This window comes from Diadema antillarum, unplaced genomic scaffold, assembly GCF_040938485.1.
Source record: "Diadema antillarum isolate AM-2024a unplaced genomic scaffold, OU_Dant_1.0 seq00001284_RagTag, whole genome shotgun sequence".
Classification (NCBI taxonomy): domain Eukaryota; kingdom Metazoa; phylum Echinodermata; class Echinoidea; order Diadematoida; family Diadematidae; genus Diadema; species Diadema antillarum.
The window spans coordinates 23,850-49,551 of record NW_027272063.1 but is presented as its reverse complement, the minus strand read 5'-3'; the positions used below and the strand labels follow the sequence as shown (position 1 = coordinate 49,551).

Below are 25,702 nucleotides of genomic sequence, written 5' to 3'. Positions count from 1 at the left end.
ACTATCTCCCGTTTTCCAACAAACTTCAATGCATAAATTACGTCTACATGATCGTTGCGTATTTCGCGACGGTACGCGAGTTGAATCGAGTGGCAGAAATACAAAAATAGCTTCTAGGAACACGCAGTGCACACTATCTTACATCAGAGACTGTCTGGACATATCTTACTTCCTCAACAATTAATATCTTACCAACAACACTTCATCAATACAAAATACACCAATTGTACTGAAGAAGTAGAGTAGTACATTTGTCATGGTTTGAGTTAGTTATCACCCAATCACAGTAATATGCAGCATCTTGTGTTCTTTACAAAATTGTGTTTTTTTTTTACCGCTTCGAAGTTGTGTCACATTAAAAAAAGTCCAGGATGCATACGTAAATCCAGTCACAAGCACTCATCTAGGGTAGTACTAAGAAGAATTCAGCCATCATTATTTGTTGCCTGTAACACTGCAGCCTTGCAGACACCTCGAGGTCTGCGTGACAAGACTATGCCCTAATCTAATTGTTCCGGACTTCTTTCCAAGCGTGCTCAGTCCTCTAGATGGAATGTACGACATTGGCATCTTCTCACATCACAGAGACTGACCAATCACTTAGAATTAGCACCTCCCATCAAATGACAGAAAACTTGTTTCACTTTGGTCCGTGATGCCTTTAAGTGTGGTAAAGACTACAAAGAAGTCCATATTAAAAAGAACAAACAAACCCTGTTCTAAAACAACTAAACATTGTGAAGGGACCAAGGGTATCCAACAGCTCACATACATCAACACTAGAATCTAAAAAAAAACTTTTGAAAATGTGTCCATCAAACCAAAAATGCTTCGGAAAATAACTGTCTGCTCAGTCATCTGCCGTTAAACACTCTACCAAATACCCCCTTTGCAAATCTGCTCATCACTTTTGGATATTGTTTTGCTTTTCTCCATGACAATGCTTGTTCATTGATCCTAATTTTCTCTGTCCACCATGCAAAGAAAATGTTTTCCACCTAGCCTAATCCTTGAAGCCACACTTTGGCCATTATGTTGCATACCTGCCCATAGCACCTGCTCAGTACAGCTTAATAAACTCCATCAGTATCTCTAGCCACCTACCTGTCTGCAATGCCCAGTGCATTGTGGAAAGATTGTAATGACACACTTAACATTGGCAACACTTCCTTGTGTCTTTGCTTGTTGTCCCTACGTCAGGAAGGTACTCCACAGAAAAATTTCTAGAGTTGTCTAAGCAGTATTCTAAACACCTATACTTTGGAACATGAGTGTTCAATGTGTGATAAAACACCAAAAAATGCCAATGATTTATGTGATCAAGGCAACACTTTTGTCACCATGCCTAATCATTAGCTTCATGTGTTTATAAAAGCACCTGTACACACCATTTTTTTTTCTTTTTCATAAAACAAATGACTCCTAAAGAATCTCATTTCTTTCCTGCCTTTCTTTGTTACTGCAATTGAATGATCCTTTCCACAAAGCTTGGATATCATCACTTTGAACATGATTGATACCAAGTTGGGATGCAAAAAGGGGGTAGTGTGTAATCGTACAGGATCTTTCTTTTTAGGAGGGGGAGGGGGATTCTTCTATCTTCATTTGACCTCTTTCAAATATTTCCTACTTGCCTTTATATGTCAGATTAGGGAGATATCTCACTTTGTTTTGAATTCCAGGACATGTCCACCATGCGATATGGGAGTCAATCTCTTCTTGAAAAGCCAACTACAATGTACCATACTAATTGACAGTTGTCAAGTAAGTTCTGAAGTGTGTATGGGATCAAAAAATCTCTTATGGGTATGGATGAGTCAGAGACAATATAGAAATCATTTTACTTTCCTTGCATTCTCTCTCTCCATCGTAAATTTGTGTTTATTTGCTTTTTGTTTGTTTGTTTGTTTATCTTTTATTCTTTTAGGACCACATCCAGACTAACCGGTATATTTTGGGAGCCCAGTGAAAGCAGATGTGTGCCAAATACAGACACAAGTCTCTTGACATTTTGGGAAAAATTCAAATTTTATCTGAAAAAAATTTTTTTAATCAAACTCTATCTGCAAAGCAATTAAGGGAGTTCCCATGGCATTGCTCCTGGTCTGGAAAAGCGATTGTGGTGACCACTTTGCAAAATGGGAGGGGGAAAGTTTCTACAACCACCCAAACAGAGTTGTAAAGTGCATCCTGTATTATATCAAAGTGTGTTTACATCGACTGAGAAACACTTGAGAGCTGTGAAGAGGGAAAAAAAAAAAAAAAATTAACATCATAAAAGTTTAGCAGTAGCTTTAACCAAGATGTTTCTTAAGTACATCACATTCCTTTGCATAACATCCTTTATTGTCACTGCTTCTCTTTAACCCTTTGAAGACTAGTCCCAAGTATACTCCGGCAGATGTCTGTGGGAAACGTGTTATATAGAGCAAAATCAGCTTGTCCTCAATGGGTTGAAAAAAAAAAATGCAATTCACTCCAGCTTGGTTGCCCCTGACCTCCCATGACCCCGTGACCAACACAGGCAAACAGAATGCTTGAACTAAAAAAAAATTTCAGATCAGTACACGACAGTTCTTTAAAAATATATGCTAAGAAAAAACATCAAAATCTAACATAGAATATATTTCTTACAACATAAAACACATATTTTCTCACTAATGTCATATAAACAAAAGTATGAACAAAAGTTATAATTTCATCAAAAAATTCATGTACATGATTGCAAATCTCAATTCCCCTCACAGGTCTGTGCTGACGGAGCGGGGTCCCTACAATGTATGAAATAGAGTAATCAGTCAAGTGTCAGGGGAAACTTTGTACCATGGTAACACTGAAGCAAAACAGGCATGGCAAACGCAGATCTAAGTAGACTGTCTCGCACATGAAAATTGCTGCACTTTGCGGCTCAACCCCAATCAGCATGGCTTATCGTGAAACAAATCCACAAAAAAAATAATAAAAGAGTGAGTGATTGTGGTCGTAACTGTGCTTTCACAACAAACTTTGCAGAGAGTGTTCACAATGCACTTTCCCGCCCAAGAATTGCCAGTGTTTGAAATCGACTGTGTCGGTACAAATCCGTGAGATGATGCCCACTAAAGTTTTGCCATTTTTCTTTTGCATAGTGTCAGGCTCTCTCTCTTGCTTTCTGAGTGGGGATATCGTGGCGTGCCACAGTTTGGAAGCGAAGAGAGCGAGTCTCGCTTGATGAACTCTTTTATGTGATGGCAGTGAAGTTCCTAACAGTAATTACACTTTGTATGTGCAGGCTGTACACTGGTCAGATTTGCATTTATAAGGAGCTCTACATGACATACGTTCTCAACCACATGAATACCCAGGAAGGTTGTGCTTCTGAATAACAACCGTCCATACAGCTCGCAGTGATGCATCTCTCGCACAGGCAGTGGCTGGGATTTAAGTCGTGAATACATTCGGCTGATTTTGTTTGACCATCCCCACAGCCTCTCTTCAACGGGGGGCTGAATCGGAGACAGGAATCTGCTCTCTGAATTTCTTTTCACTTTCACTAACAGGAGATCCATCGCCTGTGATTGTGGCTAGGTCTTGTGAGAAACATTCTCTATCCATATTCACTCATGAAACAAGTTCACTACACTGTGCAGAAAAGACCCTAACTGCTGACTCATGAAAACCACGGAGTGAAAATATATATTTTACAAAGCAATGTAGAAAAAAAAAGTCATAGAAAAAGAACATCCTTGCACCTTCAGCAATGTGCGTCAGTCGACGCCATGGTGGGGTCCTCAATCCCATGGTACAGAGATTGCTTGGTTAATGGCATTAAGATAAGGGCGCCCTCACACCCTAGAGAACAGACAATGCATCTGCCTGCCTACGCTTCGCCAACGTTTCCCTGCCACATACAGTACGAATGAAATGTCGGAGGGACTGGTATTTGAAGTACTGCTGATAATAGTCTTCATGCACGAAGAATGATGCTGTGCATACATAGATTCTGTTACAACTGTGAGCAGACACCAGGGAATTCCACAGTACAAATCATGTGCCATAAGAAAGAAAGAAAGTGATGAAAAACATTTTTTTTTAATGCCCCAGGCGGTTACACCAAGGTACAGAAGTACTGAAGATACATGGAGGCATTACTGGGGGAGAAAATGAGAGACTGCGGTACGATCGAGCCATCCAGGTGAGAATTAAATCCTTTAAAATTTGTAAAGTGAAAGTACCATAATATCTGCACTTCAGTACTTAACCATGACTCACCACACAAAAAAAAGAATGAGAAGTACCGCTTATGTCATTACAAAAAAAATGTGTATAAATAATTTACAGATCCACATGAACAAAGATGAATAGTACAACACAGCTGTCACAAAGAGACATCGCCTGGTCTCCACACAACGCAACTGCCAGCAGAGTCCATTCTTTGTTTCCGTGTCGAGATGACCCCCCCAAAAAAAAAATAATGGCAGGGTGAGGCGAGGTAGATGAAAAGTATGCTACAGTCGTCGAGGCCTACAGCTCGACACACCTAGTTTTAACATAGGGGCATAATATTGTCAACACATCACTGTATAAGGATTGAAGGTAATAACTTCAGATAGTGGGTCAAACTTTATAGATGATTTGATTTGATTTGGAGGAGGTGAAAAGAAAAGTATAATTACATTATGTAAAGAAAAAAAAAAGAGTGGTCCAGCCACCGATTATATAAATATAGAACAGGTAAAAACCCTCTTTGATATAACATTTCCTTGAGAAAGAGAAAGCATGAATACTTGAATACTTGACACTGTCATTTTTATATGATAGGGGAGAGACACGAGGAGGAGGGAAGTTGAGATTTTTGGAGGATGGCCATTTTTGGGGTTCTGATAATGGGACGGGAGGGGTGGGGGAGGGGTGTTGGAGGACAAGGGGGCATGAATGAAACACCTCTCTGGTAGCAGCGTTGTGTGGTGATCAGCCGAGCCTCACCGTGATAGTCATGCGGTCACCGTCCCCGACTTGATGGAGAGATCCTGAGGCATTTCTGACGTGGGCAGTCTCAGCTGCTGCGTGTGGGATGGCAGGAGCGGTGGTGGGGGCACACCCTGGGGGTGGTGCATGGGTAAGAGTCCGTGGGGCGCAAAGCCGTTGGCTATGTGCGGTCGGAATGAGTCGTGCATGCTGGGCGGGGCGTGGTGGCCCAGGAGTGAAGCCTGGGGTGAGAACATGACCATCGGGGGCCGCGAACTGGCCAGGGATGGGTAGGAGGCGGCGGCTGGGTGAGGTAAGTGGACGATGGTGGGCGACGTCTGGGCAACAAGAGGCTGCTGTGAGTGGTGGGGAATATGCTGGGATGACAGAGACGGAATGCTTAGAGAAGATTGTGATAAGGACGAGGAGGAGGCTGTTGAAGAGCCCGAGGTGCTGGACAGTTGTAAGTGAGGCGAGAAGAGGCTGCGACTCGTCTCCGCTGGCTTGCTGCCACTGGGGTTCAGACGACTCTCGATCGAGTTCGGGTGATTGTCTCTGTGACTGGGCAGTTTGTGGGAACCGTTGGACGAATACAGAGTTGCCGACGACGATGACGAAGACGCGGGCCCTTTGGGCGACGCCGCCGACGTGGTGGGTGGCTCTCCGTTGCTCTGCGAGCTGCTCGCATGGCTGCCACTGGAGTGTGGCATGGGCCTGGAATGGATGCCGTTCTGCTTGGGAGAGATGACAGGATCTTGAGGCGGTCTGGGAGGTGGAGGCTGGCCGGTCATTGATGACACCGATGGTGGGGCTGTTGGTGTGTGGTCTGACAAGATCTCCATGGGTGGCGGCTGACCAGGGCTGGTGTCGGACTGGTCATCGTCCATGTCATCATCATCGTCGTCATTCTTATCCCGATCATTCTCGTCTGAAGAGATGTACCGAATACACTTTTTCTTCCTCCTGTAAAGGAGAATTGATTGTTCAGTCACAAGATATTAAAATGATAGCCCACATTTAACTCAGAGCATTCGTGCAAACTGCTAAATATCACATAATGAATGCCTTTTCAGTCTGTACTGCAGAACTGCTTAAATGCCGCTTAATTTCATGTACAAATGCAACTGATTTATACCTTTAAAACTGAAAGTTGTGAATATCTCTACATACCTAATATCACTATATTTACATCAGGACCACACCTTAAATATCTCCATTGGTTTGCACCACATGTGAAAAACGAAATTTGTATGTAACTGATTGGCAAATTGCCCTTCAAAAGAACTGTACAATCAAGATATCTCACCTGCAGGGCTTACACCAGAATTCCTGCTGGTCAACACCAAATCTGGCCCGACACTTCTTGGGAGTTGATGGCTCACCTGATCCAACACAGTTTGAGAAGGGGGATAAAAAAAAAACAAACAAACATTTCAATGTCAATATACACGTATGCGCATCAAGAATTGATTCTACATTTCACCGCAGTTCCATATATTATTCCAAAGACCGATTCTGTGATGCGAAAGAGTGTCGGTGATTTTGAGAAGTTTTCGTAGAAAACATATATGTTGTGGTAGTAACTGGCATTAAAATACATTTTGAAATACCAGATACTGCCCACTACACCTTGAAAGATTTGAACAGGGTTATTTCTTACTTCGCCAGTTTGGTTTTTCTTTTCTCTCTCATTTTATGCTCAGGCCCACAAAAGATAGCTATGATGACTCACACATACAGTGAGGAGGATATTTATCAAAGAGTCCAGTCCCAAATGCATGATTTGATTGATTGCACTGCACGGTTATGCTTTTTTTTTTTTTTTTTTTTTTTGCTAATGCTGTATGATGAATGCAAACTAATAGCTCACTCTATGAGATAGTAACAATCTACACTGTCATCATTTTAGTAAAGGAACAGACTGACACCACATTCACTCGGTCACAACTAACGGCACTACCCTCCCCACACAACACTCGAGCAGACACCCAGTCAAGATGGTCACTACCAGCTATTGGCATGCCCAACTTCTACAGGCTGACCAAACACTCACTCACAAATACAGATGGCACTTCCATGCCGACACAGTATTGCCCTTGTGCCGAGGGCGTACCTGAATTCTCGCCCTGCGTCTTGTCCCGCTTCTTCTTCTTCTTCTTGCCGTGTATTGCGTAGTTGTCGCGGGCGCTCCAGCCCGGATAGAGCTGCATGTGTAGCTGCCTCTCCTTGCGGGCCAGCTCGTAGTACTTGGCCTGTTCCTCGCGGGACAAGGCGTGCCACTGGTGGACAAAATGGGAGTTGTAAAGATTAGTGGTTAGCATGATAATCAAGACACAAATGCTCAGATTAGAGCTTAGATTGAGTAACCAATCATATGTAGGCAGGCAAACTAATAGTACTAGGTATATTCTTTGAATTAATATGTGTCTTAGAAGTCAAGAAAGTCTGTTGTTAAGTTGAGAGCTTGGCATAAGATATTCCAGTGAGCATTGCCAATATTCTCTGTTAAGCTGAGACCATGGTTCAGGAAAAGTGTGTGTGGTCTACCCTCTTCATCTCACCCTCCAGGTCAGAGTGATATTTCAAGTGGTCAACCTTCATTTCCTACGGTCGGTCCAGTACTCATGATCACAACTTACTCACTCTCCTGCCCAGGGTCTAGTTGAGAAAGCATGGTCAACCTTCTGCACTAACCCTTCAACCAAAGACCTGCTAGAGTGTTACATATTACTAACATATCACTCTACCTCCGACCCAGGATCTCGTTGAAGTGGGTGTGATCAACCCTTTCACTTAACCTCTAGCAAAGATCTGTTTCCATGGGTGTGGTCGCAAATCGTTTCTTGACTCCCCAACACAGGTTTTGTATCAAGGGCATGGTTAGATCTCTATTCCTCATCTTCCAACCAAGAATCAGGTTAAATCGGTGTGGTCAAGCTCTCCTTTGCCCCAAGTGGGTGTGGTTCATTCTCTTGTCAAGGATCTTGATTAAATGAAGTCTGCATGGCCAGCCCTCGTCACCGACCCTCTGGCCTACAATCTTGCTCAAGTGGGCGCGGTCACACCCTTGGTTTTTACTCACCCTCCTGCCCAGGATCTGGTTGATGGCAGCACTCTCCTTCAAGGTACACTCCTTGACGACGCTGGCCCGCATCTCCTTCATGTAGAGCATGAAGGCATTGAGAGGCTTTTTGATGTGCTGCTGCTTCTTGCTGGCTTCACTTGCCATCTTCTTCTCCTTCTCCTTTTGATGCCTGCGGGATAAGACGAGAGAGCGAGGGGGTTAATGCTCTGAGAACAGCTTAGACAGTTGTGTACATATCCACACTCACAGAGCATATATGCAAAGAGTTTAAATTTTCATTAAAAGTTTGTCAGGAAATCCATAGTAAGTCTGATTCGGCAACTTTCAAAGCTTTGATGCAATTTGTTGATATCCCTTATTGCATCTATAACCCGTAAATCATGCAATAATGTCTCAATGAACATTATATTGTCACAAATAAAGAACATAGTTTCCACCGTTCTGATCACCACTTTGGTCTAATGATACACGAAAATGAAAACAAGAAAAAATCTGTTGCAAGATACTCTTCTCTTGTTATTCATGCAGAAGCACAAATCAATGTTTTGGGGGGATTTTTTTAAAGTTACAGAAAAAACCTTTCCCTTGAATGACAATGTGTGAAGTCCTTTTGGACAGACTACTCCTAAAAAGTGTAACCATATCAACAGCAAGAAAAATGCATAGTCACTATCTTATGATTCAAATCATGATTAGTGAAATACAAATAAAGTGGGTTGTTGGTTGTTTTGTGGTTGTTTGTTTTTTAGGAAAGGCTGTCATAATTGGAGTTGCTGTTTTTCTTTTGGTCGAACATCAAAATGCCACCCTCTCTGGTCTGTAATGCTAAACTGCTCAAAAAAGGGAGTCAAGCTATCATCTAGTGGTATGGTGTGCTTTGATTATTTATCTAAAAAAAAAAATGTATCTCAAAGTTAGAGAGGTGTGGGAAGCATTATGATGCATACAGTATCTTTCCCATGTTCCCACAATCCATTAAGTCAAGACAGTAACAATTAATGTCAAACATGGCATACCTTTTAAGATATCTGAACGTGAACATGTTAAATTTTGCTCTCTCACAAGTATGAATGTGATAATATATCAAATTTTTTGAGGGATGACTGCTTTCACACCGAGCGATTAATTCCTGTTGCCATGCCAACAACCACCTCATTACTGCCATTCTCGGAGCAGGGTCGTTTCAGTCGAGTCAGACTCGATGCGTTTTAAAGTCTACATTGGTTCTTCAGAAGAGTAGAGGAAACGACAAATGTGAAACCGTTTTGGCCCCACTCCTGTCGCCTATCAATGAATCCCGAGGTAAACCATGTGACAGGTTGGCCGTGTCTCTGTGCTGGGGGCCCCGGCCATGCAATTGTCACCTAATGAATTGGATTTCCCCCCTTCAATCCACCTGTAATCACGCTGCTGATAAATCATGCACTGAGAACTCATTCAGATGGCAATGTAATTTTTTTTTCTTCTTCTACCGACCGCCCCCTTGCCAAGCCCAACTACCTCCCAGGGCAAATAGATGGGAAGTGTCCCTCACCCTCTATCGTTTCTTTTTTCCTTTTTCTTGTTCTACCCAACAGACACTGTCAACCGCATAAATGGGGGTATTACTTTTCAGTCCGATGTTTGATTTGTTTCCGTTATACCCTGTACGATTGGTTACGCCACCATATCAACTCCGCATTAGCCGTAACTTGATAGCGACAACTGGTAACAATTCCCCGCGAATCAGCTCCTGAGAATGGGCACTACAAGGCTGTCCCGGCGATCGGCTTTGCTAGCCCAAGTCTTTCAATTAACGGTAATCATTTTACAATTGTCAATACTCGGGGACTTTATGGGGATGAGGTTTTTCCAAAGTGGATTGGTGTTGATCGGAATCGCATAAAGGTCACTCTTTCTTCCATCACCTCAAATTGCAAATCAGATTCTAATCCATCATGCATCCAAACTCTGTAACTTGCAATCCTCACCAGAGCAGAGTGAGTATGAGCTCCCACTTGGTATCGCAAGCGAGAGTATTTTGAGAGAAACTGCCATCTGACTGGCTCATCCACATAATTGAGAACAAAAATGCAATGATTTGCCATTATTTCAAGGAAGTTTCTCCTCTCCTCTTACCCCCCCCCCACCCAAAAAAAAAAAGAGAAGAAAAGATTGAACCCAATGACACTAACACAGTGCAAGTATTTAAAATGAAAAGATACAATCTACATCGTTTCCAGTTTGAAAAATGTGAGGTGGACAGTTGTACATGTCAGACAGTTAGGCTGAAAATGAATGCTAAATGCTTCAAAAAAGGAGAAAATCAGTCTTTTTCCTACAAACATATAAAGTAGTTTTAATGTAAACCATTGTAGACATAATACTACCATGATAATATGTATTCTGATAGTGACACCACTTTCAAACCTTTTTTTTTTTAATGCTTAAGTGTTTGATCAACCTTTTGAATATGCACAGCTCAGACAGCATAATTGCATGATTTTTGAAAATCAGTCACCACTATGTCAAAAAATGTTTTTAACTTCTCTTTTTGTAATGCTGAAGTTTGACCTTCCTTTCAAGGAATTATCAAAAAATCATACAAGTAAACTGCTTAAATGGAGTGACTGTATGAAAATAAGAGGTCATGGATTGCAACATCATGCAGATCTTCAAAGCTAAACCATTAGCAAAATCTTGCATCAACAGTAAATGTTGATGTGAGACATGACTATGGAAACTGTAAAAAAGGGGGAAAAACATGATTGTAGTTTGGTTTGTTCTGTTGTTTTTGGTAAAGAATGCATTGCATGAGGAAACCACATAGAATCAAAAGTGGTGTGGTGCCAAAGGGTAGGAGCCCAAGACACTAAGGCGATGCTTTACACCACCCTTCACTCCTCTCCCACAAGACAACTTTTCTCCCCCTGCTGCGGGCTCACCTGTCGTTGCTCTGCTGCTGTGCGTCGTGCTGCTGCGAGGATCCAATGGGGTTCATGAGGGAGTGCGGCAGGCTGCCCATGGGAACGGGCCCCGAGCTGATGGGCGAGGGGCCCAGCCGGGCCATGCTGGCGGGGCTGGCGGCCAGGCTCGGAGGGTACGGGGACCGCAGGGCACTGCTGGTCAAAGGGTAGAAGGGCTGACCTTGCCTGGAAGAGGTGGAAATGATTGACAGGGAGATAACATCAATAAACATTAGAACATACAATGTAGATGCACCAGTCACTAGTCATACTTTTTTAAAAAATCTATATGCCATTAACCATCAAATGGAAGAAAGAGTTACTAGTCTGCAGAAAATTTGAGATTTTCTGGCATCTCCTCCACCATTGGATCATCAAAAGAACCATTATGAAGTTCAGAATACAACTGAAATACAGACTACACTGACACAAAGAATTCTTTTATTTCCCTGTTACCCGGAAGTAACTCTCTTTTTGCATCCAACACTTTCTCTTTCCCTAGTGAACTGTCAAGACATTGCAGTGATTTTTGCCTTTCCTCACCAAAATGCACCACACACCTCACCTTATTAGCATCGATCCACCCATCCATCTATATCCCCGGTCCGTCCCATTCACAGGGCTGGGCACTACCAATAATCAGGGCCTGCCACTTCACATTATGCCCTGCCCTGTTTCTTCCGCTGGAAAAGAACCATAACATTATCACAGCCATGCTGAGAAAATTTCAATGCCCCCCTTTTTTTTCTCTTACCCTCAGTTTATCTTTTATTACTATTATTTCCACGTCAGCGAAAAAGTACACATCCCCCCGTTAATGTTCGTTAATACTCCTGGAAAGTGTGCTGCCGTGGCAAGAGGTTGACGATCGCACCAACGATCATGATTGAAAACTACAGGAGGTGCCGGCTGCAGCAAACAGCCGTGAAATCGCGGGACTCATCAGGCGGCTGCGGATTAGCGTCAGCGCCGAGCGAGCCACTAACAGAGGGCAGCAGCAAGCGCGCCTTTCGCCACTGTTTCTCTGATACTCATCTCACATGGACCTCTCGTCTCCCCAAACACAGAAAGTGTTCAAAAGACAACAACGAGTAAAGGAAGACAAAAAGAAACACAGAAGTTGCAATCCAGCAAGAGTAGAAGACAAAGCATATCGCTGCATCTCAAGGCAGGGACGGCATTAGGAAAGATCATACCCCAGAGACAGAAAAGATAAAGTTGAAGTACAAAAGGGTAAGGCACACATGTATTAAAATGAAAACTCACAGATGACATTAAAGAATATAAGAACTGCACACAGAGATAGGCAAGTGGGACGGTTCAAGAGCAAGGCTCGGAATTGGAAAGCATTAAATCAGTATTCAACATTTCACAAAAAATCCACTTGTTACAGATGAAAGCAGCTTTGCATAAATATGATCTTTGTCGAGTGCCCTATGATGTTCACCGAAAGAAGTAGTGCACGCGTGCATTCCTCTTTCAAAATTTGGTGCCGCTCACTCTGTATCAGAGACACATTTGAATGCATAGCAAGAAGGGGATATCACAGCCGAAACATTACCCACGCGTAGGAGAAATAGGCTTACTCATAAAAAAGAACTAGTGCAGATAACTTTGCTTCAGTGATAGAATTATTCTTTCTGTTTTTCTTGCTTAATAAAGATGCAGATTAGGAGAGGGAAAGAGACAATGACACAAAGAGATCCTCGAGAAAAAAAAAATTGAAAGAGTGGTTGGAAGAGGGCACACGATAGCGAGAGATAGCGGTGGAAAGATGCGGTGGAGAAGAGCCATAAGACGGTGCGTGTGAAGTGTGTGTAATCCGAATTTCGCACATGGCTGGCGCGAGGGCTCCTTTGAGTGATGGGCTGTGCCAGTTTTCTGACCAGTCGTGGAAGGGGCTGCCGCGCTTCGCTGGCCACGCATCACGCACCGTGGTGAAGGGCAATCAGGCTCACCGGCCTCACGTGGAAAGAGGGAGAGAAGGGATGGAGGAAGGGGGTAAGGGTGGGGAGGGGGTGATCTGGGAGACGGGGTTTCAACTAGACAGGGAGAAGTGTGAGCAAGAGCTTCAGCAGGATACAATTATAGAAGAGTTGGTAGTCCTGGGCAAGACTTGTGTTATTGTAAAACAAAATGAAGGGGGGGGGGGGGGAGTGAAAAGGGTCAGACGAAGGCAGCCTAGTGGTAGACTGAATAGTGGGCAACGACTCCTTGGCACAACATAAGATGGAATGGAGGGATCACGTCACACACGATACATATGTACATTATGTAAAGAATAAAAATATAAACACGAAAGAGAAATGTTTATAATTTGGTGTAACCTGTTAAGTGGTTCTACGGTTGTCCTGTACCTTCTGGAAAAAAAAATCAGCTAGTTTTACGATACTGTGATTTTCCTGAATCCATTACCCTTTCTTTTAATTCCATCAATTTCTTATACCTTTAGGAATGTAGCACAGGTTTTGGTGCCACAAATTTCTGGAAAAAAAGGAGAAAAATGTTTCTTTACTCTGACACATGGCACAAGACAAGTTTGAATAATTACCACGGCATGTTGTAGACCTCCAACGGATGCGAACTCAGCGAGCTGGGAGACAGCGGGTGATACGGCGAGATATCCGTGTGACTTCTCCGCAAGATCCCTGCAGTTGACAGAGACACACAAGTAGGAATTTATCGTGGAGAAGGTGGAATTAATGAGCCAAGACCTTGTGGTCCTAATGACTTTCAGCACCGCATATCCCACTGGCATTTATAAATATGTAATTATCTTTCTTCCCCCCCTCCCCACCCTGCCTTCTTGCATCGAATCATACACCACCTTTACCCCTCTTCACTTTCAGCTCTTCATAGTGCAGTGATACAGGTTACTGCAAATTCAGGACGGTTGGCAGCAGATTTCAAATTCATACATCGTGCGAAGGAAAACAAATGCATAAAACATTCCTCCATATTCCTCGCATTAGAGGGGAAATTAATGCATGGATGCAGAGCACAATACTATTTCAAACAGAAAGGAGTTAGCATAAGGCAATTGCCTCGGTACCCTTTTTCCGTGGCATACCTGCAACATTTCGCCAACCACTTACTCTTCCAGTTATAGATTTGGGCACCGTAAGTCTGGCAATATACACAATGATGAGAATACCAGCCATGGAATCATCAAGTTTTCAGAGAATCATACAAAACTGTTAACATTTGTTTTCTGTGAAAGATCTGTTACAAAACACAACACTTTTATAAAGGAGAGCTACGTAAGACTTTATACAAAACCTTCATGAACAAAAATAACTATAAAAAAAACAGGTATCTCGTCTTCTCATAGGGTTGTCAACCTTTGTACATCGAACGTACAGATACACAATTAAAAACAAAAACCGGAATCAGAAATTATTTCTTGCTTTAGATAACAAGAAAATTGTGGAAAAAAAGTACGCTTTAGTCAAATTTCATCACAAATATTTTTCATTGGAAAAAAACAATTAACTTAGTTTTGATGAAAAAAATTTTCACTACCTACTCTAAAAGCATACTAGTTTGCAACTATGCAAACTCCATGTTATCATTAACAGTATCATCACATCTCTAGCGGCCTTGGTATTACAATAGAGTGGAAGCTGGAAGGAAAAGAAAAAAAAAAGAGGCTCTTACTGAAATCTTGAGTAACATGGCATTTGATGTGAAAGGGACAGAAGTTGTCTTGAAGCTAGCTACATTTGAAGATGACCAGTGTGAGGGGAAATGCAATGTGCCCATCGTGATTAGCATCTGTCCATCCAGTCTTTCCAAAAGATACCTTAACCCACTGAGGACGGACTGATTTTGCTACAACACACATTTCCCATAGACACCTGCCCGAGTATACTCGGGACTCATTCTTAACAGGTTAAAGGACAAGTTCACCTTCATAAACATAAGGATTGAGAGAATGTAGTAATATTAGTAGAACACATCGTTGAAAGTTTGAGGAAAATCGGACAATCCGTTCAAAAGTTATGAATTTTTGAAGTTTTTGTGCAGTAACCGCTGGATGAGAAGACTACTGCAGTGTGTGAAAAACTTAGAAATCACATGCGTACAACAATATAAGGAAAATATAAAGAGAATTTCACAAAATTTCATCTTATGAAAAAAGTACACATTCCCCCGACTCGTTACCGACAAATGTTATGGGTAATATTATTCCCCCTGCCTTTAGAAAGAGGCAAGTCAAGTGCTCTTTTATTATGCGAAAAAAGTGAAAATATGTTGAATTTTCTTTATATTTTCTTTATACTGTTGTACGCATATGACTCACAAGCTGTAGTAGTCTCCTCATCCAGCGGTTCCAAAACAGAAATTTTAAAAATTCATAACTTTTGCATCGATTGTCCAATTTTCCTCAAACTTTCACTGATGTGTTCTACTAATATTGTTGCATTCTCTCAATCCTTATGTTTATGAAGGTGAACTTGTCCTTTAAAGACCCAGCAGCGTGTGGATTCATGGGTGGCCCAGCTCATTCCCTGCCCACAGGGGTACAGTAGAAACGCACGTATAGCAACAGTCAGCAAATAAGTGCATTGGAGCATACACTCATCGGTAACGGTCAACTCTGGTCAAGATTCTGTGGCTGTGTGTGTACTTACACACAGATCAGTGACAAAGCTGTACACGATTCGTTAAGGGGATTCGTGAATATATCCGTACCGGGGCAAGCCTTCTCACTCCAGGGTATCCCCACTGTACCGGGGTCTTAAATATTAACCCCGATCCATCATTCTACTCTGTACAAACCTGTCTTTGAGTCCACCTCCACTCCTCTGAGATGCGGTGAGGGTGTGCCCGGAGGATAGTGCTCCTGGTTGTACATCATGAGATGGGCTAGGGAGGGCGGATACGCTCCTGCTGGGTGCAGAACCGGCATCTTCTGGCCCTAAAGCAAAAGAAGAGAGACAGACAGAAGGACAGAGAAACAGAAAGAGATGGATAGAAAAGGCAAGAGGGAGAAAATGCAAAATGGTTAAAGGGACATGAACTTGTCACAATACTCGCAGATATCTCTACAGTTAAACTCCATCATTTTCAAAGGCATTGCTCTGCATCGTCTAAAATCATATGATTTGTACGAAAGTACACATAGGATCAACTTCCAGTTGACCACAAACAATTCTACCAACTTTGAGAATACAAAATATCTTAACACAAGAATGATTTCTACGGCAAGTCCTCTCAGACAGAAGACAACGGGTGATGCTTTGACTGGTCCTAGAGAAGCTAAGAACGAAATGTGATCACCGTATCGGAGAATGTGACAACAAACTGAAGCAGCACAGAATCCTCTCTCGTCCCCCGCATTGCTCAACTTACAAATGGACTAATTCACTTCTCTCCGGCCCTCAAACACCTGTGAACTCTACATCCTCTCTCACAAAGAGATGGCCAAACCTCAAACTGCCCTCCGCATGGCCACTACACATACAAGGGCCGCCTCTTGCCCCTCTCCTACTTTCCCTACAGTCAGACTGAGGAATATGGCCATATGCACAGTTTTTAAAAAAAAGGAGAAAGAATTAGACAAAGAAAACAAACAAATACAGATCTGCTCGGATGCTCAAAAAAGGACGAAGTGCAATCTTCAGTCGGCTATGTCCAGCTGCCACTAAAAAGTTTTGATCTGATCAGGCAAGCCCTTTCCTCTTTGCAGGCTTTCCCTTTGTAGTTTTCTCTATATCTCCCCTACTCATTAGCGTTAAATGTCAAAAGCAAAAGAGTATTATCTTTTGGGCTGCTCTTGTTCTTTTCGAGATGAAAAGCAGAATTCACAGAAAGAGCAGCGATTTTGTGCCTGTGTTGCGCCGACATTTCATTACCCTCAAATTGGCCAAAGGAAGCGGTAACTGTTGCATCCACCAGAAAATGGAAGTCGTCCTGTTACAGGCATTTTTTGTTTGTTGTTGTTCATGAGCAATTTTGTTTTGTTTTGTTACATGTGTTTGCTTGTGTGCGTGTGAGTGTGTATAAGCATCTTTGTTGGTTTATGATTATGGTTTTAGATGTTTTAAGATTGATACGCGAAATTTAGAAATGGTGCACTGTTAAGACGATGCCGAAGCAATGATATGGCACCGCCTAAGATGTCTAAAAGCCATTACATATGAACTGAAGATGTGTTCACAGTCCCAAAATATATAGTCTGGAACAAGTTCTTTGGCAAAGTGGGCAAAGCATATCCCTGGAGTTTATTCTTCCCACATGATTTGCACAAAAAGTTTTTTGTTTGCTTTTTGTTTTCTACTGAGATACCAGTCTTGTAATCCAGTCCAAGGTTAACAAAGTTAAATATTTCACTGTGTTCTGTTAGCAATATGCCAATTTGACCGAGGCATCTATGCAAATGGGGTCCAGAACCCTGCTCCTAACAATCATCTTTGACTCACCAGAGACTCCTCATTTCCCCCTTTTGAGAAATTCTGCCAGGAAATGCCAAACGTTTTAAGCAGCTGTCTCCCATACATCACTGCTGGAACAGGGAGCAAATCTTCAAGACACGTCTCACCCTTGCTCCTACTTGCTTGCTTGTTTGCACTTTCTTTTTCTCTATCCTAGCCTAGCTGCCAGACTCCTCTTGTTGTAAGTTATCCACACCGTGATGATGATATCAAATTGCATATCATTTTTAGTAATGAGATGAACCCCACTGCTATCCGATCCCAAAATGCAGGTTGGGACTTTGCCCCAAAGGCAGTTCTTCCCTCTCACAGTTTGACAAGTTCAGCTGTTTGTTTTTTTCCTAGAGGAAGTATTTTTGCTCATCTTTTATCCTTCTGAAACTTGACATGCTTATTTTCATATATCATTTTGATGTTTGACAACATATTCTATTTAATCTTGAGAGGAAACTGACTGTTGTGATGATTTTGCTTACAATCTTCCTTCTACTTGGCATTTTCAGATGCTTTTTCTTAGCACCATTTATTCACACACAATCCTATTTCAATCAAACCCAAACAATACAATGTACGAGTTCTAATATTTATGCCATTTTGTTGATTTTATAACGCTTCAGTATCTGTTTGAACGTTTTTTTTTCTTCAAAATTGCTGTCCACGGGACGAGGGGTTCCTACATTTCCCGATGTGAACTGTCTCTGGCTCCTCAAACATCAAAAGCAAACTGGCAGAACTTTTCTTCCCAGTGGAAAGCTTCTTTTCATGCAGTGTTGCTCAGGTTTATTGTTCCCTTTCAAAATACTTTCCCCCCTCAAGCCTAGACCATTTTTTTTTTCTTCTTCTTCCTTTCTTCCTTAAAGGAGATTGGGAGTCTCACACTTACGAGGTTATTGACCCCCAACAGTTCAAAGGGAGCAAGATTTGCTGGCCTCTTCCAGAATACCAGCATTCTCAGAAGGTGAGAAGATTGTGGTTACAGGCTGGGTTTCATAAGCATGAAATCAGCTGGTAGTGGGAAGGGGGATAGGGGTTGGGACAAGATTCGAGGATGTGCTAAAAAAGGAATCCTTACAATTAAATATTCAATGTTACATCCATCTATAAACCTGCTTCCATGTAACTATCATAAAAACAGTAAGGGAGAAATCATACCTGAAGCATGATTTCATTTGATGAGCATTTAAACGGTAGCAAATTGAAGGGAATCGGACTAACATGGAAATTGTGACAGTTTAAATGTCAGCAGGTCAGTCTGAGCTGCTGGGATTTTGCTTGCATATCTCTCGTTTAATGTGGCATGAAATGTTTTGAAATTCAATAGGCAGATTATTCCACTCTTTCTTGCAAAGGAGCACCTCAAAACATTATGGCACATGAGACATTAGACATAAGGTTTTTGAACACAACTTGGGTATCACAAGAAATTGTTGAAGTCCTGCTTATATTCAGGGGAAAAAATGGATTTGGAGAATATTATGGACTAATGTGGCTTTTTCCAATAAGACAAAACAATGTCTAGTTCAAAGCAACTTTAACAGTCATAACTCTTGTACACTTTACCCCCGAGTTCTGCCAGATTTGTATTAATGCCACTGCCTTTATTCAAATTCAATACCCTACCAGCACATCTTGGAGAGCTGAAGTTGTGTCATTATAAAGTACAACAGGAAGGTGTAAATTGTCTGTAAGGGATATGGGAGAAGGTGCCTAGCCTGAAACTGATCCACCAATGCTAGCAGAAAGGGGGTGGGGGTGGGGGATTGGTAGTGATAAGTGCAGCGGGCGGGGCTTTTTCCACCTGCTACAATCATCACCTGCTATAATTTTTACACGATTTCATGGAACAATTTCCCGTACAAAAATATTGACATTGAAATGATTGGAGGGATGCGTGACATGTTCCACTGCACTATGACAACGACCAGCCCCAAAACGTAAATGGACACATTGTCTTTTTGGGGCGACGCACAAAAGAAGCAGCTCAGCGGTGGAGCCGCTCGCATCATGCACTGACGCACGCCGACGTTCCTCTGCCGCCCGCTGCCCCCCGAATGAGGCATCCTACGACTGGAATCAATTTTTTTTTTTTTTTGTAACCCATTTCGGTTTATGCTCTGTATGTCATGCAGAAACGTTGAATTTGAAATGTCATCAGGATGCCCCCGCTCCCCTGCAAAACAAGAACTAATTTGAGTTGCTGGAGAATTAGAATAGTTTGGTTGAATTGCACATTGATTGTCATAGATTTCTTCTTCTGCCTCAATCCTTAACATCCCCCCCCCCCCCCCCCCCCCGATATGATTAAATTGTTAGGAACTAGACTCCCACTTGATATTGTAAATAGAGAGACTGTGGCACCTCAACATCATAGTGACCAAAATTTGAGGTTTCCTTCTTCTATGGATTACCACCAAGAATTAATTCTATCATGTTAAGTGGTTTGTAGTATGTATGAATACATTGCACACATGTAAGAGTAATGAAATGAGTACATACTATTATGTACATTCTTTGTTCTGTTTTTCTATTTATATCTTTCCATTTACAAAGCAAATGATCTCTATATGTATACTGTGCAACCACTGTTCATACTGAAATCGTCCATATCCACCAACTGGAAAACATTTATCATAGATTGCAAATTTTAGCAAATGAACACTTAGATATCAAATACCTGTATCCATCCACAATTCACGGGGAACAATGAGCCTAAATATCCCACCATCTACAAGGGTATACATCATATGAAACAATGACTAAAGAGAAATAGACGAGATGGATAGGATTGTAACCAAGTACAACCAATAAAAACAATATGTTTTACTGTATGCCCAAAGACAAACAGCACATTAGTGTGTGTATACAGCTTATGGGATGCCCCATACACACACACACACGCACAAAAGAATATTAACTGCACACTCTCCCATGCAAACACTGCCACCATCCTCTACTGCACACGAACAAAAGTGCACCGTGAGGTCGGCTGATGCAGGGGACGAAAGGGAGGATGGAAAAAAAAAAAAATCTCTTTCAGATGGGAGCTGCGATTGGCGATGCATACAACCAAGGGTTAATAATAGCAGTGCCGGTGATGAAATAACGCCGGGCCCGCAGAAATGCGGGCGATCGCAATTGCCGCTCCAATGAAATGTCAGTCCTACGATGCCACGAGGAGCATATACATATGGTTTGATTTCAATATTATGAACTTGACATAGCTAGTCAGGGAAAATGTCCATTCATTAGGAGGATAATCCGACATCCCAGCATATACGCCTTCCCTCCGGTTGGGCCCTACCCGCGCATATTGGAATAGATGGGACTACACTAGTATCGCTGTGTTGCGCAGTGGCCAATTTGCAGCATCCAGGAATGGGCACGGCGACATTTATCAAACAAATTGAAGGAGTCGCCTCGCGTCTGCGGCTGGCGCACGCAGCCCTCGCCCAAGACATTTCCACCCAACCCCGAGCCTGACAGGGAGAGTGAATCCGTGTAGATCCGAAGCGATAACCAATCAATCTGTTTTAGATGAGTCCCAGAGTGCTGTGATTTCTCCTACAAGCAAGGTCAAGGAGAGAGCACCTCTGTACCCCACCCTGACTGGGATTGAGATGTGAACCAGTAAATCCCCTTCACCTCCCCCCCCCCCCCCCACCCCCATTTTCCCCTCTAAAAGTCAGAGATCTGGGTATGAATCACCTTTCGTATAAAACAAATGAGCCAGTCTTCTCTGGACCAAGTCTTTCCAGTTCTACCATATAAAAATTTCCCCAAAAAGCTGCCGATGCTATGCATCACTGCCCCTCTATTACAACAGAGAGAATGTACTTACTCCGGAGTTCTGGAGAGTTGGCCAGAATTTGGACAAACTCAGATAATTTTTTGAGGACCATTTGTCCTCACAGAATGATGTTTCAAGAAAAAACAATGATACATGTACATGCACAATAGCTCGGTTTAAAAGTTAGGCTTGATGTGACACATAGCAAAGTCCACTGCAAGTCGGTAAACAGCGAACATAGAATATTAGAGGGGATGCCAAATGTTTTTTTAGTGGGGGATAACGCTTCTGGTTGGTTGGAACAAGGGTCAATGCTCCCTTCCCCCTCCCCATCTCTGAGGAGGAACCCTCGAGAGTCATGAGTGTTCTTGTGTTTCACGATCTTTGGTCACTACGTTTGCCAAGCAACTGAGAGTTATAATGGATTCTGCTGAATGTGATTAAAAATATATTTATATATATGACTCTAGCAATCTTCCAGGAAAGACAAAACAGATAGTGTTAAAAGAGAAGTTCTATTCAACTTCAGGTTGACTTCAATACAAAGAGCAAAGTTACACAGAGAAAGGTAGTATTTTCAGTGAAGCTGGCCTAACACAGGTTAGGAAATGCGCACAACCTAACAAAAGTGATACTCCTGTCAATCCCAGAGAAAAAAAGGATGAGGTAACAATGTCATCACCTAGCAACTCTCTTCCTGGTCTCATGAAGATATCAAACAAATTTTATGCGACAACATCTCAGCAACTGTGGATCCCTTGTACGCAAAAAACAAACATTGCTAAATCATCAGAGGTCAAGAATAATCAAACATAACTTAGGTAATATATCCTCAGAATATAATTTCCTCATTCTAATTCATAAAAAAGGAAACTTAGCCAAGATTTCAGCGCAGACCAAAGGAAATTTTCCGAGGGATAACATCATCACCAAATCAAAGTTGCTTAGGTGATAGTGACCAATAGGTACTATTTCACCGTAACACAAAACTTTGCAAAATACCACAGCATTCTCCTTTTGTGGGATAGTAATGAAACGTATACTGTTCCTCTTGCGTCATTTCACCCGACTCAAATAATGAAGTGAACTTGGATTGGCATTCTACTCATCAATAGGTGTCACAATGGATCACATGGACCCCTGAATGACGTCAACCCAGCACTGCCAACAAGCAATGGAGTATATGGGACTTCAAGGTATGCTAACACACACTGAACCCACTGAAGCGGTCATGTGACCTTGGCATGACAGACGAGAACAAAGTTCAGGAGCACAAAATCGGTGCTAGTCATGACAAAGAGTATCGTAATACAGTCATTTCATCATCTCCGGGTGCTTAAGTTCAGAATTTCGACCACAAGAAAGTCGTGAATGGTATACGCCCTGCTGTCATTCTGTCTCACATTGCATTAGTAATAATGGTTTACCTATTAATATTGCTATCCATTTTGAAAAATATGGTGGTTGCTATAAACATTTGCTAGATATTCCCACAAAATAAGTAATTGCTATGGTATGCTACACTTATAAGTGACCCAGTCTCAAATATCTGAACATAATGTAGAATGACATGCAGGTTGATATTGTTCAACACATGTGGCCCTGCTTTGCCGGAGAGGGGAACAAAAGACAGCAAACCTCAAATAGCAGTCAGTATTACAATTTTTTATCTCAAGAAACAGCTCATTTAATGATAAAAATGTGGTCCTCATCAATCAATTCCTTCTCTTCCTCACTTTATCAATTTTCATTTCTGCTCCGGCCAGTCTTTCTTGGCGTGCTACAGAACAGGTGTTCAGGTTGAATCGGATTAGAACTGCTGACAGTCAGCGAGATGTAAAAAGTATTGCAGTCTCTCATTTTTCTTTCTTTCTTTCTGTATTTTGACTGAGCTGGATGAAGAAAGAAAGTGAGTAAGAAAAAAAAGAACACTTAATGTATACTTAGACAGGAAAATGAATCGAAATGGCGCATTATTTGGGGTAGTGTACAAGCCTTTTCCTTATTTTCTTTCATTCGCACACAGGGGTTTGGTCGATCTCTTTGACGTGCTACGAGATGAGAGACGGGTGAGTGACGTGGTTGCTACAAGCAGCACAATGATCGCCGAGCGAGCTACCAGGTGATGCAGCGGAGCAATATTGTTTGAGGAACTCAAAGAAATCCAAAGAGGCAGCCAAGAAAATCAATGGCACACCACTCGGAGGACACCTGTTGCTCCTATGTACAACATCCAGCTATCAATGAGGAGGAAAAGGAGGATGGGGGGGGGGGGGGGAGTAAGAGTAAAGACACAGTTGCAATTTTGTGGAAGTCTTCACACACATTCAGATTATCTTTTTTTTACCTCCTTTAGAAGATTACTACAGCAAATTCAAAATGAGATTCCATGTTAGTTCTCTCTCTCTCGTTCTCCCACATTCACTCCTTCATCAAAATGTCATCAACTTTGCACGGGATATCTATGCATTCCAATGCGGGGATTATTCCGAGCATCTTCCTCAATCTCTTCACCGAGGTCAGAGGAATATGTGGCACGCTCCTGGGCATCCCCAACATGAATTCATGCTACATTCACATTTAAGTGTACACCATTCCATCAAGTGCAGAGTACACATACAGACGTAGAGTTTGCACATTAACTGTGCCTTCCTACTGTATTCCTCAGCTCATGTGTTCCCAAGGTTTCCGTTTGAATTCAAACTATTTTAAATATCAGAAAATGAGGGGTTAACGTTCCCAACAAGCAGCGTGTGTCTGACCGGCTTTTCATTCACCTCCATTGTTCTTCGAGCCTATTTTGAATGCTGCCCAAAAAGGGTATGAGCCGAGAGATGTCAAAGGCCCTGCAAATGCCCTTCCATTCCCCCACCTCCCCCCCCCCCCCCCCACCTTTTTCCTTCTCACACTGAGTATGGCCCAGACAGGGCACTTTTGATTTCAACACTCCCATTGATATGCAAAGGATCTGTTGTGTTATGCAAATTGGCAGTCTGGTCACCCCTAGCCGTGATTGACAGGCCAGAGTTTAAAAGGGATGCTGGGTAGCCCGGCATGTGTCCAATAAGTGAGCAAACGGGGCTCCTTGCCGTGTGGGAAAGAACGCCGACGCGATCCCACGGCTGGGCGTCTGGGCATTAATGGGGGAGAACTTCTCAAAAGAGGAAATGGACGGAGAATGGAGCCATATAGGAACTGGCAGTAAATTATTTATTACCAAAGTCACAAATCTCTATTTGACCGGAAAAAAAAAAAGGCAAGACATTTGACTCATAAGAAGAAATGTGTTTGCTAGAGTACAGACATTGACGTTTATGTGCAACAAACATCACAGTGAAAGACATTCCATATTTAATGACATTTCACATTATGAATGACCTTTAAACATCCTTCAGTGTGTCATAAGACGAGGAAGAAGAAAGCTTCACAATGGGAACATGATTTAATAATGCATTAATCTCATTTGCAAATACACAAAATGTGAAAGGATGGATGATCTGAGAACTTACTTCCATGTCACTTAAAGGACAAGTTCACCTTCATTAACATAAGGATTGAGAGAATGTAGCAATATTTGTAGAACACATCATTGAAAGTTTGAGGAAAATCGGACAATCCGTTCAAAAGTTATGAATTTTTGAAGTTTTTTGTGCAGTCACTGCAGGATGAGAAGACTACTGCAGTGTATGATGTCACATGCGTACAACAATATAAGGAAAATAAAAAGAGAATTTCACAAAATTTCATCTTTTGAAAAAAGTACTAATTCCCTTGACTCGTCATTGACATATGTTATGGGTAATATCATTCCCATTGCCTTTAGAAAGAGGCAAGTCAAGTGCTCTATTATTATGCGAAAAATAGTGAAAATATGTTGAATTTTCTTTACATTTTCTTTATACTGTTGTACTCATATGACATCATGAGCCATAGTAGTCTCCTCATCAAGCGGTTCCAACATAAAAATTTTAAAAATTCATAACTTTTGCATCGATTGTCCAATTTTCCTCAAACTTTCACTAATGTGTTCTACTAATATTGCTGCATTCTCTCAATCCTTATGTTTATGAAGGTGAACTTGTCCTTTAAGAAATGGAAGACTGATTTGCAGCATTCACCTCAAGTATCAGATTCCCATACAGATATCTCCCATATTCAACAAACCGGAACATGGTGGTGATAAAACATCAATTCTGTTTTGCAAAGCTGACAAAACAATGGCAACAAAAATATTCACGCATCTTTATTGAATCCACTGTTAATGTCCCATTATTTCCTTTCCATTTTTCTTGGAGGGTTAGCATCAAATTCTAGATTTTCCGCTATCCTTCCTTGTACACTCTTACGAAACAGACTTTGGGATTGACATCAGAAAGTTCACACCAAACATTGTGGTAAAGTACTGTAATTCTTGAAAGCTTTTTTTTTTCCCCCAAACAGGCCTCATCGGCTTTTATTGGTCCCCCACAAGAAATATGTTTGCTGTACGATAGTAAAATTG

General features: G+C 41.9%; 1 pseudogene; it reads right to left on the bottom strand.

Annotated features, from left to right (window-relative positions):
• Nucleotides 1–4,728: 4,728 nt before the first annotated feature.
• LOC139745655 (uncharacterized) lies at nt 4,729–15,922 on the bottom strand (annotated as a pseudogene).
• Nucleotides 15,923–25,702: the final 9,780 nt, after the last annotated feature.